Raw genomic sequence first — 20,880 nt, 5'->3', positions numbered from 1 at the left:
CGCGATCTGAGGAACCTCTCAGTGCCATATGGTATCGAAATCCCACAGTGCCCACAGTGAACCTGAGGCACTGCCATTATGCGCGTTGAATGTGGACTCCTGCCGCTTCACGTCATTCGCGAAGGGGGGCTCTTTTAATTAGTCAAGATGGCAGTTGTAAAATAGCGGTTCTCTTCACTGAGGAACTGCAACGACGAAAGAGGGGCCTACAGTAATGACCCAGTTCTTTACAGCCGTTCGTACTAACGAAGCCGCTGTTGGGAGATTACTTTTGCACATGTGCGAAGCTGGCAGACATTGGCCAATAAGGCCTGCGCAGGTGGCTGTGCCGAGCGTGCAGCTGCATTCGAGGCTGCTTCGTGCGGATGGCGTGGGTCGGTACATGGTCCGTGTCGGGCGCTTTACACCTCGCAGCTTGCTGCTGTGGGCCCCGTGCTCGGTACCGCGCTGGAAAAAAGAGAAGTGGGGCTGTGAATGAATGGCCGCCCGAGTGCTCTCGCGCAGATGTTGCGCCCGCTGCCTTTCTTCGTTATTTTTATCTTTGCCCGTCGTGCAGGTATGTAGGGGCTTAACTGCGCTATCGTCTCGTCGGTAGCTTTTCCCGCAGCTACTGACTGCGGCGGTTTCCTGCCCAGGCATCCCCGATGCCTCGCAGCAAATTTCCTGCTGCACGCTATCGAGACCAGTCTGCACTCTTCCACAACAGCGTGAAAACTTCTTAGGGGGGTCGAGTAGATTCCGCGGCTTCTGCTTGCGCGCCGCGGAAAGGGCGGGAGGCTAATGGCGATGTCCACACGTATACGGTCGGTACGCGTTACTGCAGGCCGTCGAAGAATCGTTCAGGGTCGCCCACCCTTCGGTAATTAAACACGGTCGCTCTCATGAAAGCACCACTGCGCCTGACTGGGACGCATATATTGAAGCAAAGTGACTCAGGCACAGGGGGACCGAGAGTAGCAGTGTCTCGCATAGCCTACGCCACTTACCTTCACTGCGCCGCCGGGTCGCATGCTGTGGCGTTCCGAAGACAGCGATCCGTGTTCAGTCTTAAAGAGTGGACGACATTCAGGCCATTTATTTAACGATATCACGCGGGCGCCGAGAAAACGGAAGTAGGTGGCTCTGCTACAAATTTCAGCGGAGAAGTGGGCTGCAAGTGCCAAACACCTCGCGCTTATGCCCAGTTCCGTCGCCTCGCATCGGCATACGCCGGTGTGCATCCGTATGTCGCTTGCATGATTATGTTGGGGAATTGGCCGCGTGTACTTGAGCGGGAAAAAAAAAAAAAAAAAGAAGAGCGCAACATTCAACAAGTATAAGTAGCCAGGAAGCAGACATCAAGCAAGACGTCCGCGCTGCAGCCGTTCTGTTTCCTCGCCCGCAAGTTACGTTCATCTCGCGAAAGTTGTTGGTCGTTCTCGGAGCGGTTTCCACCCGATCGTGGTCCCCCCTCCTCCATCCACTCCTGCACCAACGCGCAGGCAGCATTCTGTCGACGGCGCACGTACCAACTCCGTCATCGATCATCCAGTTAGCGGGGCGCCGCCGAGGCCCGCTGGCGCTGCGCAGTCTTCGCCCGCACGCTCGGTCGCGGTTGACTTGTCGCGGCGGTGCGCGCGCTCGGTAGCCCTGGCGCGTGGTTCAGGGCGTGCGCGCAGCAGCCGGCTTTCGTCTTCGGCGGAACGAAATGTAGGTCGGTGCACCGTCGCTCGACCCCTGCGCCAGGCGACACGACCTGACCCCGCCTCGGGAGCCGCCGCGCATCCGCCGAGCGCAGCGACGTGGGCGCGCCTCCGCCGCATCTGTGGGGAGACGTGAGGACTGTGCGTCCGCGCAGCGTCCTCATGTCGGCGTCGGGCGTTGTCAGAAGCGGACAGCAGGGCCGGCCACTCCGCGAAGCGCTCCTTTTTCGGTTCTGGAATGTCTTTTCTGCCCGCCCCATGAAGCGGCGGCAATTCAACCACGTTATGTAGTTAAGGCTCTCGTCAGCAGCTGTTTCGCGTGACTTTTTCCTTCTCCACAACATCGCCGTAATTTGCGCGGCTGTCGGCGTCGTAGCTCTCCTTTGATGCTCCGTATCTGTCGCGCGCGCAACTTTTTGTGCTGCATAAAATCTACCGCCGGTTTTGGGGGCCTTCCTTAATACGAACCTTGCCGCACGCGCGCGCGCGCGCGCGCGCGCGCACACACACACACACACACACACACACACACACACACACACACACACACACACACACACACACACACACACACACACACACACACACACACACACACACACACACACACACACACACACACACACACACACACACACACACACACACACACACACACACACACACACACACACACACACACACACACACACACACACACACACACACACACACACACACACACACACACACACACACACACACACACACACACACACACACACACACACACACACACACACACACACACACACACACACACACACACACACACACACACACACACACACACACACACACACACACACACACACACACACACACACACACACACACACACACACACACACACACACACACACACACACACACACACACACACACACACACACACACACACACACACACACACACACACACACACACACACACACACACACACACACACACACACACACACACACACACACACACACACACACACACACACACACACACACACACACACACACACACACACACACACACACACACACACACACACACACACACACACACACACACACACACACACACAATCGCCGTGCGTGCGTGTGTAGCTTCGTCGCCAGTGATACGGGCAGCACGGATTGGGCTCAGGCGTCAGTGCGCCTTTCCTGTGGTGCTGCTGGTTATCAGGAAAATCTGATGTTTTCGTTTGCACCATGAGGTGCCTTTCTATGCCTGTGTCGGAGTGTTCTCGCACTCCTAGTTAATTACTTCCGTTGTCTGCATTCGCGAAACCCGCCTAGCTAGCGCTCATAATGCGACGACGAAATGAAAGAAGCTGGGCCGTCGTTGCTCACGAAGGCAGAAGGGGGGGGGGGGGGCACTATACATTGAAAAGTGCGAATCTCCTCTTCCGAATATGCTTTTGAGGAAACGGGCGCTCCAGCCGAGTATCATTATGTACAAAGTGAAATTAAGCACCTTACGCCAGCCATCGCACGGTAATAAGACTGCAGTTTACAGAACCGATCTTCGGCTGACTCTTTGTGGTAGTTCGGTGTTGTCTCTTTTAACTGCCGTTCCCCACATGCTCTTCTTTGGCGGTGTACTCAAATTTGCATGCCACTTGCTATCTGCAGTACTTGTTGCGCGCGCGACTCTCCTATGCGGTAGTGTCCAGAGATTTAACATAAATGCAATGTTGCCAGCGCATGTTAACGGAATATGCTTCGGTGCGCACATTTTACCTCCTTCAATGTCCTCCTTGCCATCGGTTTTTCCTCTTCCTTGCGTTTTCTGCCTCCCTCTGAATATAACAACAACAACAACAACAACAACAACAACAACAACAACAACAACAACAACAACAACAACAACAACAACAACAACAACAACAACAACAACAACAATAACAATAACAATAACAATAACAACAACAATAATAATAATAATAATAATAATAATAATAATAATAATAATAATAATAATAATAATAATAATAATAATAATAATAATAATAATAATAATAATTTCACTGTAAATCGAATTCTGCTGTCATTTACGGACTTACGGGATGGAGGCATCGGAGTGTATTTAACGCCAAGGATCGCGGTGGGGCGCTTTCTAGCAGCTGGAAAATTTGAAACGTCAATTTCTATGGTGCGGCGCAGGGCCGGAGAAACCTTAATATATAAATGTGCGCGCCCGAGTTTGTATATAGAAGATAGTTCAGCTTTCCGTGCGCCGGCGCACTGAGCGCACCCGCGGGTTTGCGCGATCAGCCTCACTCGGTCTGCCGGGAACGAGAGGATATACTTACTCTTTCGTTTGTTCGCTGCGTTCAGACGTCCTAGTTCGCAGTTCTTTTTCGTCTGCTTCCTTTATGCTTGGCGCATATCTATTTTCGCTTCGTACGCAACCTAACTATTTCTTATCCGACTTAGTCTCGTTTCCCCCGATAAATCGGCTGGCAGTCGTGCCGCGCGTCGAACGATCAGCTAGTTTTCCGCCGTTCGTTCCGATCTCCGTATTCCTCGATCGATACTCTTGGATTAACTTCCGGCTGACGAAGTGTACCTTCTTCGCCCTTCTAACGCGCTTCGGCTGTTCTGTCGACCAGCGCTTCACTTCTGTTATTATTCCAGTTCCTCTTTCTTTTCGTGTCCTCGCTTAAGGCGTTCGTATATAGAACACCGGACTGACCTGTGTGCCAATTGGGCTGGATTATTGTTTTTTTTTTTTGTTCCCCAGCGCGATCAGCCCGTTAAATCAACGCTCATCCTTTCGTTAGCAGTAACTGAATTTCGTTGTCTATTTATTGTGCATTCGGCGCAGGTTTGTCCTGTCTGTGATGCCGGCCCCATGGTCGGTACTCGGCGGCCATAGTGACGGCTGCGAACCGTTTCAGGAGTGAGAAAAAGAATGCTGCGTTATAACGTCGGCACAACAGAGGACAGGACGGAGAGGCTGGCCAGAATTTTCTTTCGCATGCGATGACAGCGCTTTTTCTCGAGACCATTCGGCGGCCCCGTCCGAATGCGACGATTGTGCTTGTGCGTGGCGAAAGGAGATGCGCGCGCTCCGGTTGTCAGCCGGCCCACGAGTCCCAGCGCGCATGCCCCCGCTCCCTCGTGACGCGGCTGGAGACAGAGTTGTACCCCCCTCCCCCCCCCCCCCCCTTTATACACGTACACTCACACACACACATTTAAAGAAAAAGAAACGGGTTCAGAGCGCCCACGGGATGCGACTGCTCATCCATCTCCACTATCGGCGGACAGCTCGGACCCCGTTTTCAGGGGGAGATCGAGCGGCCACCCAGGAACCCCCTCGGTTCGCCGCAGGAAGCGCGCCCGAAGTGGGTCGAAAACCCGGTCAACTCCAGCCCAGAGGCCGATTGAATCTGGACGAGGACGGTCACTGATCGCGCGCGGCGACAGGGGCGGCTCACCGCATTGGCGCTGTGCTTGTTGCTCGCCAGCCCGTGTATGTCGCCGCCTCGCGAAGCTGCCGCCGCCCATGCCCGGATGCCATGCCTCCGCTGCATTCTGAAAGACTGTCTTCTTGCACACGCTTTCCGATGGATTGCGTATGGAGGCGGACCCTGTCCCAGTGTGGGTCTCACTATTCCATTTGACGTTACAACTCCTATTCGAAGTGCTTATATTATTTTGTTTTTTCCAGCTCGACTTCGTGCTGGCTGCTCTTATGGCCGTTCTTTGGTCCCTTGGTCCCGATTTGAGGCCTTGGTGGGTAACCTTAATTCCTTCTGCCCTTCAACGGATTCTTGAGCGAAAATGAGCGAAACGCTCGTCTATGCTCCCCACTCTAGACAGTTGAGAGGTAACGGCGCCACGGAAATGAGTTCTCCTGTCGTTTCTTCCAGTATCTGCTTCATTTGTTCTTTGAAATTATTTCATCTTTCCTGTCACCAAGCGTCACTGCGTTGCGCTATGATCGAAGCTGTCTCTCTTTGCTGCTTCTTAATTTTGTTCGTGTTGCGCCAGAGCGGGTCAATAGGCTTAAGTAATCGTTATTCGAGAGACTCATAGATAGGTGACCGGGATAGGTAGCGTCTGAAGGATAGCTAGGCTCGCTCTGTTATGGAGATTGAGTGACTGGAAAATTGCCATCAGTCGCGACGAAAAGAGAAGGATCGCATTCGACCAGACCACCACCGAGCGTTTTTAGCCAGGGGCCCGCAAGCGCGACTGAAGGTCGCTGTCGGGAGACCGGACGTGCTCAATTCGCGGCCTGCCGACTTCCGTTAATTTCGGTGCCTTTGCTGGCGCACGCGTGGCCGCGTCGAGCAAGCGCGTCTCGCCGCGCTCTTCTAATTCGCAGTCCCGCGGCGCTTCAGAGAGGCCCGGACGTTCGACCGCGCTCCGACGACCTCGCTTTGTTATCTCTGTTCCGTCGCAATTTTTGTTTTTTTCCTTTTCTCTGGCGTGGAGTGCAGTAATGGCGCGCGGGCATCACCATCGATCAGCGGGTCATCCTAATTGTCCGCAGAGCGGCTCTGCGGCGTCGACTATGCGATGGCCCGTGTGTGCGCGGCGGGGGAGGCCTGCACGCTGGACGTCCGGTTCGATCCGCATGCGGGAGCCTCGTCGGACTCGTGCGGCGGCCAGGCGAACGAGTTTTGTCCATTTCGAGGTCGCACCTGCGTGGTGGACCTCGTCTGTTGCGGCTGCCACCTTTAGGCGCACGCTGAAATGCAGCGGCAGCAGCAACAGGCTCTTTCCCGCGAAATCGTGCCGCTGCAAATCACGCGGTCGCCCCGATATGCAGCTAGCTGTGCAGCGGGCTTTGCCTCGAGACCCGCGTGTAACATTGCGTTGCACGCGTCGACTGCATGGACTTCGTGTTTCGGTCTTTCTTACCGCCCTGCATTTAAGTTCATTACTTGTGCGCCGGCACAGGCATCATGCGACGCAGCCGCTTACTGTCTCTGATGCTCTTTCAATTCGCTGTAGTCTCGTTATGAGAGTAGCTGTCAAGTAGTGCTCTGACTCGGAGCAGCGATAAGTCGTAATCGCCCTTACCGTGACAAATGATTTTAATGCAGTGTTATAACGAGCCACAGGTCTCTCGAACGCTCACGTTGTTTTGTACTGTCTCAAGGTTTCCTATGAGCGGTAGGTGTTATGCGCCGTTTGCTATAGCGCTAATTATAATAGGGCGATGAAAGTTCGGCCCCGCCGCAGTGGTGCAGTGGTAAGGCGCCCGACTACTGTGCCGGAGTACCCGGGTTCGATCCCGACTGCGGCGGCTGCGTTTCGATGGAGGCGAAACGAAGAGGCGTCCGTGTGCTGTGCGATGTCAGCGCACGTTAAAGATCCCCAGGTGGTCGAAATTACTCTGCAGCCCTTTACTACGTCTCCTCTTTCTCTCTTTTCACTTTCTCTCCCACCTTCCTCCTTTCCCCTATGGCGCGGTTCAGGTGCCCACAGAAACAAGTGTGACAGGTACTGCACCTTTCCCTTCGTATTTCACTCAAGTCTACAAAAATATATTTTTTTTTTCCTTTGCTGGCGTTACATACATATATATCACAGTCAATATGTGATTTAATTTCCGACACTCACCACCTCTGTTACCTATTTATACCGATTGTGTAGCATCAGCCTACCTGAAGGGTATGCCGCGGTATGCTGTCTTCTCCTCAGGTTTTACCACACACTCACGAGCGCGAATTTGTCGCTCAGCTATCCTGTGTCGAGTATTGAAAGTAGCGGCGCGTCTGGTTCCGCACCGCACGTTGTGCATGCGCCGTATATTTTGATCAGCGCTGTCCTACTACTTTTTGCAATGCTAAAGAGACCAGCACAAGGACGTGCACTATGAAGGAGACACTACACAAACTAACCTCACCATTTATTTTGATTGCTACATCGAGAGCCCAGAAAATTAACCTTTGTTGAATTGTAATACGGTACTTTTTATCCTTGATGTCAAAGTATGCGCGAGAAGTGGCTGGCGTGTGAGATTTATACTAGTGTAAGCTGATTATAGTCGACCTTCTGTGCGTGTTGGCTTGTGCACCACATTGCCCACTGAGAACTTGAGTTGCTTGGCCTTCTCCTTGCCTTTGAGACCTTCTTTCTCCTCTCGACATTTATTGACATTCGAGAAGGTGCAGGGCCAGCACGTGTCCATGCACTGCACCTTTATGGCCAAGCAGTTGTGCCTTTTCCATGCGCAGTCACTATCGTGTCTTGATTCGAACGGTGTGAGGAATGCGACGGCGGCTTACTGGTCCCAGGCAGGCGCCCGAAGCATCTTTCTCAGAAGAATAAATCGGGAACTGTCACTTTCTGTTCTGAATGGAATTCTGCGCCACCGTTAGCCATCATGCTCGCTTTAAACGCGCAAATACTTGCATTTGATTGCACAGACGGACTCCCGGGAATGTTGCATTACGGAGATTGTGATGCATGTATTACTGGCGTGTTCAGTGTATGCTCGCGAAAGGATAATGCTAGCCATTTCCTTCAAGCGTTTGGACAGCAGGCCTCTCCCTGAGGATTTACTATTAGGCGCTTGGCGGGACAAATGGAACGCTGTAGAGGCAATGTGGGCTCTTCTGCCGTTTCTTGTGCGACACGGGACTGGACTCGCGCTTCTGAGACATGTCACTTGTGCCTGTATGTTTGTCACCCCTCTTCTCATCACATCGTCACCCTTCATGCTCCTCTTTGTTCTCTTCCCGCTCCCCAGTGCAGAGTAGCATGCAAGATACCCAACCTTACGGCCGACCTCTGCCTTTCCGTTCAATAAATACATCTATCTGAAACTCGACCCGCTATTGACGTATACAGTTAAGCTTTCTCTCGTTCCGCGTGAGCAACCTCCCTGTAAATATTTTATCGCCAGTGTTCCTTAATTTCCGAGACGTTCAGGGCAGTGGGTAAAGAAAATAAAACATTACTGTTCGTAATTTCCTGTCTTGAGAAAAATGCAAGTACAGCAGGCCCCCCAAAATTATGTAATCCTCATTGAGTAAATTTTTATATCAATTCACACCAAGGCTCCATTTCGTCCGTGCTGCTGCTGTACTTACACCCCAATCGTACATTTTTGCTCCGCAACTTCAAGCCCGAGCCTGGCCCAGACAAACGACGTTAACTGGACTCTCTAGCGGCGTCAGTGGCATCAGTCAGTCGCTGCTATCTCTTCGCCGCGCAACGTTCCTATGGGCCCACGCGCTGCCTCCCGATCCACAAAGCTTCCTTCATGACAGTCAAGAACTGTTAGTGGTGTGTTTCTTGAATGGATATGTGTGAAAAATAAAAACAGTTGTCTGTAATTGTACATACAAGTCTTGCTCGAATTCTTTGTCTCAATCTATCGAAAAGCTGAAACAGCTGATGAGCTGCTCTCAAATTTCGCATTAAGTAACGTAATCGTCGGCAGTTGTTTTGCTCCGCAACTTGAAGCCCTTGGCCCAGAAAAACGACGCATTTTCACTGGGCCGTGCCGAGTTTTCAGACCGGCCTGTGCAAATACCGTACGTCTCGACATATAGAGGTTTACGCAAGGTGGGAAATGTGTGGCGGTAAAATGATGTGACAATAATCGAAGCATGTAGACGCGTTTTTCCCGCTTTCCACGAACATAGAGGAGATTACAAGTTGGCGGTCCCTATAACGCGGCGTGTGTCATTCACCGTAATATTATTTGACGGCTCTCGTAAATACTAGGCGGACCACTTAGACCGGGTTCAAGCTTCCCGGGTTCAGTCCTGGAAGAGGGAAGTGCTCTGCACGTTAGTCTGCTGTTTCGCCTTTCAAACATCCAAGTCGCGGTAGAGGCTACGGCGGCGCACGCTTCCAGACTGAAATCGATCCTTTTCACGTAGCCGGCCTGTGCGGGTTAGCCCGCGCCCGTCGGCGGGGTCGTTCGCGCCAGTGAAGGGGTGAAGGAGTGAGTGCAGCCGCTCGATCGAAAGGGGGCCGCCGCTCGACGTCGCCCAACCAACGCTACTACGGCAACTACGGCATCGTCGTCTGCGCGCGCTGCGCCACCTGGCGGCGCGGCCCCGCTACTCTCTCGCATCCCAGCTGGCCGGCACGCACTCTCCGTTGCGGGGACGATACGACGCGAGAGGGAGAGTTGCTGCCGTCGTGTGCGCGCGCGCTGACTCACACACGCTCGCCTGTTCGGCCAGTCGTCGCCCATGCTGCTGCGGGTCTGCGTCGTCGCGGCCTGCGCGGGTAGCGAGGCAACGCTGAACGTCTCTTCGTTTGTTGGTCCGCAGTGCGTGCGAGCTACCAGGCCACCGATGACGATGAATGTGGTAGTGCCACACGGGCGTCCGCGCTCCATCTGGATTAGACTGGTGCGGACGTAGCCGACGAGGGCGAAGCGCGACACGGAGCCTCTGTGTGAGTCAATCAACCCGTTTTCCCCGCGCACGGGCCGCTTGTCATTGTTTCGCTGCGCGCTGCTTTTGTTCTCATCATCCCCGTGGTCACACCGGGCCTCGAGAGATGCAACGAAACATGGCCGCGGTGTCTTTGCACGACCTGCTGTCTTGAACCTGTGCTCAGGTGCGCCAGTTTCAGGCACAGTGGCTGAGCGGCTTTAAGCTATGTAGAATGCTCATTGAATTTCCCGGCAGTACGGCTACGCACATCGCGCTTGAGAATTAAGGCTTTCACGCGCTTGGCGTGATATGTTATGACAGTTAGGTGCGTCAGCAGCTTTTGTAACGTTCGCCTGGCGGCGTAGTAATGATACATGGCATGTGCTTCTCCTTTGTATGAAAACGCGGCTCAAGGCTGCGCCCTTCTTTCTTGTCGGCGCTGTATTGCACGCCGCCAGCCCTGATTGCATGTATTTGTTTTCTCCCTCAGAGTGTGATACTTCGTCCATTTCTGAATGTATCAGCACGTAACAGGTGCGTTTGTTGGCAACGTGCCTGTTTCGTTCTGTTAATGGACAGCGTTTATGAATACAGCTTCCACAGCTGCTTCTTTCAGAATGACCGACTCATCGACATGATTGTTTGTGGGAAGGAGACCGTGTAACTACTGAAGCATCCGGCACTCCGGAAGTTATCGTTTGTTCTGCGACCTTGTTTCGCTTTTTTGAAAAAAAAAAAGAAAGAAAGCATGCTCTGTTATCGGAATCATTCTCCCTCGGAGACTGTCGACTGTTGATGTCGCAAGCGCCTTGCAGACAGTGTTTGACCGATAAGCTCCGTGTCGAGTGTATTGTATTAGTACTCGAGCAAGTAGTAGGTGGTTATCTATTAACTACTTCAAAATGGAATGAAAGGGCTGCGGCTCTGAGTGTGTTCGGACTGCACAACTCCCGTGTCCGCCATTGATCACTGTCGTTCCGTGGACATTTTCTCCCGTTTCGTCCAGCTGGAAAAAAGCATGCGCACGACCTTTTCAATGAGGACAGGTTTGAACTAGCTGGAAGGCCGCGGCTTTCTTTTCTCCAGGGTGTGTGTGAGCCGGCAAACTTTAATATAGTTGTTTGCGTAGGAAGAACTGACTGCGTTTTTCTTGGAGAAACCAGTTTCGGTAGCGAAAGTCACGGCCTTATCTAGGGGCAGTGCCCTCGTAGTGCGAAACACAGTTGAATGTTTTGAACAAAATACGTTAGCGTTGCTCGAACATTGTTACATTAGAGGACATTGTAAGCTGGTTAGCTGCGCACTGATCCGTCCACCCGATCGGGTAGATGCTCGAGAAGCTCTTAAATTGTTCGCTCCGTCGCAGTACTTTCACAAAAACCTTGCCGTTGTTAGGTGTTGACTGTGGCGGCGTGATACTTGTGCGCTTTCAGGTTGAGTGGCAATTTTTGTTTTCATTCTGAGCGCACACTTTCTCACATTTCTGTGTCCGTTAAGGAACAACGGGCCCAAAAACCGGCGTCTTTTTTGAAGCGAGACTTGTGCGACGCCTTCATACCAACATAATCGTATTATGTTGGTATGAAGGCGTCGCACAAGTCTCGCGACTGTTGCATAAGTGCTCTCTGGGCGCCGCCATGTTCGCAGCGGTATTGTATGCACCTGTTCGCAGACTTTCAAGAGCAGGTGTTTTTACATCTGTGTGCACCAGATGGAATGAGTCTGTTATTTATTTGGACCTCCAGCGAACCGATGCAATGGGAAGCCAGTCGGTGGCTACTATTACCTCAGGGCAAAGGGATGCACGAGAACGCTTCCAGGACATCGCTCGCACGTCTCCGGGTGCGAATTCCGAGGCCGCCAGCTGACTGTCACGCGACTCATTTCATTGCAGTCCCCTTTTGCATTGTCACCGTTGGCCGCCGCACATGGTCGGTTGGAAGCACTGCGCCGTCCTGTAGCGTGGACTCGCCGCACTGGGGCGTGGCAGGAATCGAAGAGAATCCGTGATGCACGCGCGTCTCGGGGCTCATGTAGCCAGCATCACAATAGTCGGCTTCTCAGAGAACTTCTTGCTGGAGTGGCGACATCAGAAGAGCAAGGCAAAGTTGTCTGCTCGCTGGTGAACGCGGGGTTTCGTTAGAATCCGTTTTTAAGCGCTCTGGACGTTTACCGGCGCTTCACTTACGTCATTTCGCGACCGAGGTTGTTTTCAGGCGAGCGTCGCGTTTTCCTTCCTTCCGGCACACGGTGTGTCCCGTCTCGCAGGTCACTTGGGCGCGTCCGGCTCAAAAGGGGTGCGGTTTACGACGATCCCTGTCGCTGCTCCGCGGCGAGTTCGCGACGGCGCCGTGCAAGAGACGCTCGTAAAGGCTTTTACTGGCCCTCTCGATAACGTGGCATGCTATGCATAGGCGATTACAGATCGTCCGTGACCGCTGCCACGGAACCGTGCGCTACAGAGGCGTGCGTCGAGGCTTTGGTTTCTGTGCCGCGCACCTCCGGCTAAACCGACGCGTTTCTTTTTCTTTTTTTTTTTTTTATTCCGGGAGGATTTATTTGCGCCTTCGACAAGGTCAGGGTAGCTATAGCTGCGGCGCGCCCCGGTCTCCGTTGACCAGCGTCAAAAGAGCAGCGGACGCTTCTTTGCAGCGTACACCACCGACCGCGACAGTATCGAGAACACGTGGCGCGCTGGTCCGTGGTTTACGGTCGAGGCCGTGTGGGGAATGGTGTTGCGGCAAAGTGACTGGACTGCAGTGGACGTTGCAAGCGCTTATCCCACAGTTGCGTGCCGTGGAGGCGCTTGAGCCGCGCGTTGCCGGCGTTGATACCGCGAGGCGTCCTTTTACGACGCGGTTGCGCCGCCTTGGCACCGTTTCAAGAGCCCAACGTCTGCCTCTTTATTTTACGACGCTTCAAGTTACGCGGAAGTAACGGGTTGTTGCTCCAAGCCAGCGCTGACTCGAGGACGTTTTTCCGTCATTTTTGTTTCTTCCCTTCACCATCTCGGTGCTGTACTGCATGAGCGCACCTGTGGGGGTCGTAACCATTGCGTACGAGTCGTTAGACGAGCACTTAAACAACACAACACACACGATTACTATCCTACGTGTTGTACGGTTAATTTCTCTCGGCCTTTCATGTTCTAAATTCCTTCCAATATATTTTTTTTTTGTCTGCGGAAATGGGTAGCTTTAAAAACTCACTAAACGTAACGCGCCGATTATTCTTTTCTTTACATCCGCTGGCACTTATTTCATCCCTGTGTTTACATTTTTATTGGTTGTGCATACTTGTTCAGTCCTTTTCAGTTTGGGGCAGCGCTTATTGCTGATGCGGTTAGGCTACTCGCAAACAACTGACGCCTTGTTTAGCGCGTTGTTGACAACGTGAATGGTATCATTGTTCACCTCGTCAGAATTAAAACGACTTCTGAGATTGACTAACGACTTTACGATTCAAGTTCGAATCTTAGCACTCCGGTCAAGCCCACTAATAGCTGCATCACCTTTTGTGCGTGTTCTCGGACGTTCTGACTGAGCGATTCTGTCTCCTGCTGCTGTAACCAACCGCCCGCATATTAAAAAAAAAAAAAAAAAAGAAAACGAGGTGGAAATTGACCCTCGCAAAGTTAGGCTGCGTGACGGCTTCTTTTTTTTTTTCTTTTTTTTTTTTAACCGTTCGGGACTCCCGCGCGAAGGCTGGCAGCGATTTTGCCGGTGCACGGTTACGGCGCGGTGTGCCGCGTCATCAGGACCCTCCCCACAAAGGTTCTACTTTTCGTTATTTTTCGCAGCGAGCGACGGGGACTCGGAGAGGATCGCTTTTGTTCGCGTCAGGCATCCGTCTGCGCGGGGCATTTTCGCCAAGTCACGTTCCTAAACCGCGGTCTCGCTGTGTGAAAAGACCCCGGACTCGTCGTTTGCTCAGACGCCGGCGTTTGTCTGGTCTTCCCTCCCCGGAGCGGCGCAGCGAGCGTCATGCGAGGCAGCACTTTTGGCCTTCGCCCAGAGCGCGCGTCGATGTCTCCGGCGTTGTTGACGATGGCAGCTGAAAGGGACAGAAAGCGGAGACAGGTTTTGCGGCGTTCAGTTCTGCTGCTGAGCCTGCGAAGTCGCGCAGGGTAGAGCGTGCAATGTTTCGGTGTACCATTGGATAAGTAAAGTATATCCACAGATTGCTCTTCATACGTCGCCCCGGCATGCGACTTCGCTTACGCCCTTTGGCTTGGCCTGCGGGTGCTACTGTGGTTTAAGGCTTTTGCAGTGACGTATTGCTTTTTTTGGCAATATTTAATGCAAGTGTACTGCAACGTTTGTCTTGGTGTTAATGAATGCTGGACTGGTGTTATTTGTACCCCGGCCACAACATCAACCTTTTTTACTCAGCCGCCTTTAGAGCACTATTCGCTTTCAAGGACGCAGTGCGTAGTGTGAGTTCTGTTGTTTTCGGTCATCAGATGCTATTTAGGAGAAAGTCGAGCAGGTTTGCTGTGTAAACGACCGATGTAGCCAACTTCGGCGTGCGTGTGTCGGCGACTCGGCGGGCGCATCTTCCCTGTGGGCATTTTCTATGCGGCTACTTTAGCTGGAAGACAGGGGCAGGTTGGCGGAAAGCGTCTGGCCTATAGCTTTGATGGCGATGGATTTGGTTGTTTTGCCTTAGCTGGGCTCTTTGTGCGTCAAGTTGAGTGAAATAGGCGCTGCGGTAACGCGGACATCGCGCGGTATTCAGCAATATGTTTTCTTGCGCCTAGGGCGGTCCCAAATGTCGTGCTGACCTTGCGACGACCCGGGCTCCTTCGCAGAAACTCGGGCGACACTGCGTCGCCGAATGTAGGTGCGTCGCACCTTGGAAATAGCAACGGGGCGCCAGGTGCGCCGTGATCCCCGCACGCGACGTTCGATCGTTCCGGCACTGGCCACCGCTGCCGGGAGGAGGTGTGTGCGAAGAGGAGGGGGAGCTGTGAGGTTTGAGCAGCGCGCTAACTCGCTGACTGCGCACGGACCTCGAGCGTTGCCGTGCAGTCCCCGCTGACGTCACGCGCTGGACGAGCCACCCACGCCAGCGTCGCGCTCAAGTGGTTGCGAAACGGGGTCGGACCTCTCCTGTGGTCGGTCGTTTCGAGAAAGTGGTATACACGTACTCCGGCTGTAGCGGCCTGCCATTGTCTACGAAATATTTCTACGCAGGCACTCGCGAAGGGGGCCCTCTTTGTATTTACATCATCGACTACATCGAATTTATTATGCGTCGTCTTCGGAAGAGGCTCCAAGAATACATCGCGGAAGTTGTGCCTGGCGTTGTTCCGAGTGCTGTTGACGTGACCCCCCCCCCCCCCCCCCCCTTTTTTTATGACACCAAAACTGGAGAAAATAACATATTATATGTTATTTTATATTATGGGATATTATACCATAATCTGTATAGTAAATTAAGCATTAGAGAGCACGACGCTGGTTCATGTGACAGGAAAGAAAGCGTGGTTATAGTGCCCAGGTTATCTTCGCAGTGGCGCGGGTGCTGAGGCAAGGCTGTGCTCATGACAGGGGGTCAGAAGAGAGGCTTTTGCCACGCACTGAGCCTCAGCATCGGAATGCATGACGATGACGACACCCAACGTGGCCAGTTTTGCGCTGTAGCTGGCCCCGTCTCCTAGTGTAACTTACAACCGGCGCCATCCTCTGTAGCCCGAACCACCTTGCAGAAAGTTTAAAGCGCTTGGCAGCCTTCGCCTATACCGCAATGAGTGCCACGGCGAGCGCTGTTTCAGGCGTTCCAATGATGCGTGTGCTTGATCTCCACGTTCAATTTTTTTTTTTTTTTTTTCGCGGCGGGGATTGCCTAAAGGCACGGAAGGCCGACTGTATGAATGGGAAAATGCTTGCAGGATGGATTACGCTTCCAAGTTGCTTGGGCTATACCGCGCTGTCCAGCGAGGCTGTTGCTGACATATGACGTCCTGACCGGAGTGATATTTCCCCCGAACGTTTGTGTGGAGGGCTATTGTAGCGAAAGCTAGATTAGGCTAGTAGAAGCGAATTTCACCGTGCCTGTCCGATGCCACAACTGCTCATTCGCCGTAACCATGGCAACCAGCTGCGCCGTTCCACAGGTGTCCGCAACTGCGCAGACTCGTGACGTCACGTGCCCCGTTGTGTTGCCTCGCTGCGCATGCGCGAACCGTGGGTTACCCAGTGACTCGTCAGGTACAGAATTTGTGTAAAGTGTAGAGCCCAGGGAGTCTGCTTCTGAGCCGTGTAGTGGAGCTAATGTAGCATCAATGGAGGTTCTTTGCATTGGAGAGGGTAGGACGAAAAAATCTTACCTTCGGGAGATTCGGAAAACTGGAAATGCGTTACAAGCAGCACGAAGTGGCTGAGAAGCAGACCGCCTGGGCTCTCTACACTTTTGATAAAATACGTAGTGCTCGCCACCGAGAGGAGGAGGAGGAGGGTAGCCAACGAAAAACGTTGGGTAGAGGCATCCCAGCAGATGCACGCGGTGCCGCGGAGAGCTCACCGAGTGGAGCAGGAAAGCGCCTGACGGCACCTCATGCGCAAGACATGAAAATGGGTCCTTCATATAGAACGCCGGTGAACTTTGATGGGTTCAACGGCACGCTGGTTGTGTTCGACGCAACGCCAGGTCGCCCGCAGCCAAAGCTTTCACCCCACATTCGGTTCAGCAGCGTTGAACGTCTGTAATTTTTTTCTGACTGTTTTCAATACGGGGGAGGTTAATAGAGCTAGTTGACTGATACCATCGATTCAGGTTATTGGTACTTGTGGCACCATGGTCGCGTGCTTTTTCGCGCCAGAGCATTCGCTGTGGCTTTAGTAATTTCCTGGTCTATTGGCCGTTGGATATATTCTGCCACTCAAAGACAAGCGCGAAAGTAGAAGCACGACACAGATGGTCATCTGAAGACGCTTCCTACGCGTTGTTTAGGGTAGCGTGGATGCACCCCGTGGCAGTATGACTACAATTGAAGAAGCTGCGGAAGGGGCTTATTGCGCGCATAACGTGACGCTCATGCGTTGTGTTCAGAACGGTGCAGTCTTTCTTCTTAGCCCCGTATATATTTCGTGTCTTTTTTTTTTTTTCTAGCTTAGGTGTAGGGCTAAAGGTGCCCGTCAAACTATCAGCGGTAGTGTGGTCACATTCTTTTGGCGGCGGTACGGAACGAATTAGTCGTTTTTTTTTTGTTTTTTTTTTTTTTTTTTTGTGTGGTGGCGCTTAATTGTTTCTTCTGCTTTTCTTTTCTTGAAGAGCACAAGCGAATCAAACTTTTGTGGGGCTCTTCACCGCTTCGTATTTTTTACCTCGACGATATGTGCCTCGGGCCGTATGAGAGGACGTGTAATTATTGTGGTGGGTTCGTTGGGGTAGCTTTGCTCTGGTTGCGTTCGCATTGACGCCGCTTTCTATGAGCTCGGTTGGCAACATTATGTCATCGTCTCTGCCCAAAGGAAATATAGTAGTGGCCGAAGTAGCGGTCACTGCCAGCGTCGGACTAGCGAGTGCTGCGATGTAGTGTTCGAAACTCTTGAGATGTCGCGGTTCGTTCTGAGCGAGAGAGCTGCGGCCATGAAGAAGTGGAGAAGCTATTCAAGAACTTTTTGTTGGGTTAATTGGTGCAAAATATCATAAAAAGGACGATGCGCTAACAAGATATTTAGCTTGTCCGTGTCCCCTTGTGAATGTCTCGTTAGCGCTTCGTCCTTTTTTGAAAAGTGGAGAAGAATCTGGCTCTAAGGCTACGCAGATTGATAACATGATACTTTTTCAAAGCGCCGATAACATCCTGCCACGACCTACTCGTCTGAGCTCTGTCCTGGAGGAGACAGTGCTTATATTGCTATGGGACCATGACCTCTTCCCAAGGCAGAGCCACTGACTCTCACTGGTTGGACGCTGAGCAGATACTGCACTAAAGGGTACGAGATTGGTACCGGCAGCCGCAAACTATGCAAAAATATCTGAGCGGAACGTGAGCATATTAGTGGTGGTCTGCCTGGTCATGAGGCAAAGTAGAAGAGAACGTGACACAACTAAGAACAAAACAGCGCGAAAGCACGGGACGGCAGGAAAGAAGCACGGACACGTCTTTTGTTCAAAGTCATGAACCAACTAGCCCAACAATATTCCCTTTTGTGACACAACTATCCTTGTGAGGGAACGGACCTGTCAGGGTCGACACGTTTTTCAGGCTTGTCTGACCAAGAGACGCCTTTGAAACCAGTAGTCTCGCGTTCTCTTTTTACTGGGGTCATTATCGCCTCGAAGCGTTCGCCACAACAGTGTTGGAGGCTGTGCTGCACAGTGTTTGCGGCGGTTGAAGAATGATAGCGGGTCCCCTGCAGTCGCCCCAGCCTGGTGTCGGAGCCACTTCGCCAACGCTCCGCCAAGTCGTTAGACATTTAGCCTAGCGGAGAGCTCCTACGTACGCGCAATGGTCTCACCTTGCTCCACCCCTGCCACAGCGCGAGGTCAGCGAGCGTCCGGTAAACCAGTATACGTCTACGTTACGTATTCTAAAACTCCTCTATTCTGCTACGCTAAATGTCTGCAAATTTAATAATACGGAGACGGTTAAGCATAGACATGTCTCGGCTGCGCACGCTCAGTGGCAGGCATGACTGGGCCAATGCGTGTACGCATCCAGCGTCCGATAAACCTGCACATGCCTACGATGGTATGTCTCCGGTGTGCTGCTTTTAGCGTAGGATCCACGTACTCTAATGGAAGAAGCTGAATCATTCGCGTTAAGTCTGCAGCCTTTATACGTGCGGGACCTCCCGCGTATATCTGCCGTTGCAGCGACCCTGTTTTTCACTGCTTCGTCTCCTTTTCTGGCAGCGCGGCGACACCGATGAAAAGAAACACGAGAGCATCCGGCGTTCATATGCCTGCGTCAAGCAGCGTTATGTAGCGCGGAGCATTTATTTACCTCAGATCTGCTCCGTGAATCAGGCGTTCGGCTTGTAGGCATGTTTCCCTCCCGCCCTTTCACGCGTGCCTTGCAAGGAGGTCGGCCGCGTCTCGAACTGTTGGAGCCGGAGTGGGGGCTCAGCTGTCGAGATTACAGCCTCCCGGATTCTCGACTGCGCGCAGTTGTCCGCGCAGCTGCCCGCAAGGTCGGCGCCGCTCGGTCTGCGTACTGGCCGCGATGGCTACGAGCGTTTCTCTCGTCGGAGAATCGAAGGCTGATGCAGGCAATATTGTGCGTGCTTGTCCTTTACTGCCTCTGTCGCTCTGGGCAGCCTTTGTATGTGCGGCACAGTTTTTGTTTTGCTTTTTCTGACCGCGCCAGCTCGCCTTACACGCGCAAAATCGCCTCCGTCTTTCTCTGTTTAACCGAATTTAAGTTCATTGTGGCGGTTGCAGGGCCGAATGTATTTTCGTTGTAACCGTTCTTTTGTTATAACCGGGGAGACAACCTTGACAGCAAATATACGATTGGGGCGTACTGGCAGTGGCCGGTCACCTTACCTTGTGATGCAGTTTTAATGAAGTTTCGGCTGCGTTTAATGCGGCGCAGAATGACAGCGTAAGAATGCTTTCAACTGCGGCGGAAAAGCAGCGTTTATTCAGTATTGTGTCCGCGCGGAATGAGTTCCGAACAGCGCTGCGCGCCGTTTCAAGGCGAACGGGCGATGCGAAATGTTGGGCGATTTGTGCTGCTGGAGGGAATGGTCCGCTGTTTCCATTGGTAGCGTGACTTAAGGACTTCCACGGGACCTTTGCAGAACAACTTAGCTTTCTTCGCTTTATGTAATACTTCGCTCGAGACCGTTTCGTTACACGGACGTTTCTTCTTGTAATGGAATGAAGGGAACCAGCCAGGCGTAAACTCTACAGCTGAGAAGCTACCGGATGTAACGAAAATTCACTCACGAGATAAAATCAGTGAACGTTGGCGGCGCGTGCAGCGCGCGTTCCCTGACTGCAGTTCTGGACTCCAAGTCGCGTAGTGTAATGACGTCGTCCTTGCACTGCGCTCTCAGTCGCCTGGTCCGTGCGTTCGCAGAGATCGGGTGCCTCGACCGAGTGGCGTTGTTGGTTGCGTAGCTCCTGCCCCGCGCAGTTCCGCGATTCGTCCTGCGGTTGCGCACCGACGACGACGCTCGGGGTAGCTGCTCTCTCCGCTCCGTTGTGCTTTTTGCCGCCCCCTCCCTCTAGCGTCGGTTTTGGGGCCGTTTCTGACGGTTCTTTTCGGCACGGGTTGTGCGCGCGCAGCACCGCTATCCCGGATTCACGCTCTGATAACCCGCGCCTTCTTTCCGCGCGAAACGCGAGGCATAAAGAAAAACAGAAAGGGCGAGAAAGGAGAAAGAAAATGCTGCGCGAGTGTAGGTGCGGGCTCGCGCTTGCATGAAAAATTCGGCCTCGTCGCGCGCACGCTACCGCAGTGAGCTGTGCTGAGTGAAAACTGGCGGCTCCCGCGCACGCAGGCGGCTCCTTTCGCCGAGCCTGATCCCGTTTCACTCGGCGCTTCTCTTTCTTGGCGGTGGTGTGAACTCATTCGGGGGAAGAGGCGGTGGCCCTGTTGCGCTCCTCGTCTTGTTCGACCGCGTTGCCGTCGACGAGAGCCGTCTGTCCACCGACGGGCAGCGCCGGGCTGCTGCTCTCTTTAGGTTCCGACGCAGCGGCGACTGGTTTTTCGCCCTGGTAGCCGGGTATCGCATCCGCTGAGCACTTCCTTCGATATGGGGTAAGCATGCCATCGCAGTGCCTTTGATCTCGAGCAGAAGCTCGCGCTCATTTTTGCAACAGCTGTCGGGGAGAGCTAGCATA

The 20,880-nt window shown here is 53.0% G+C and overlaps 1 protein-coding gene across 5 annotated transcripts in view; it reads left to right on the top strand.

Moving 5' to 3' along the window:
* The window catches only part of LOC146202244 (uncharacterized), a 369,509-nt gene that overhangs the window by 301,755 nt on the left and 46,874 nt on the right, over positions 1 to 20,880 (top strand). Inside the window, exon 1 of one of the 5 annotated variants that reach the window (XM_084588039.1) lies at positions 9,826 to 10,096. The exons of 3 other annotated variants lie outside the window; for them this stretch is intronic. The gene's annotated coding sequence lies outside the window, so the exon portion shown is untranslated. Of the gene's footprint in view, positions 1 to 9,825; positions 10,097 to 20,464; positions 20,798 to 20,880 lie in introns of those variants that run through there. One more of the 5 variants, XM_084588038.1, reaches the window with a different exon arrangement.

Source organism: Amblyomma maculatum, chromosome 1, assembly GCF_055883805.1.
Source record: "Amblyomma maculatum isolate TAMU_Amacu chromosome 1, ASM5588380v1, whole genome shotgun sequence".
NCBI classification, from domain to species: Eukaryota; Metazoa; Arthropoda; class Arachnida; order Ixodida; family Ixodidae; genus Amblyomma; species Amblyomma maculatum.
This window is presented reverse-complemented; position numbering and strand designations above follow the sequence as displayed.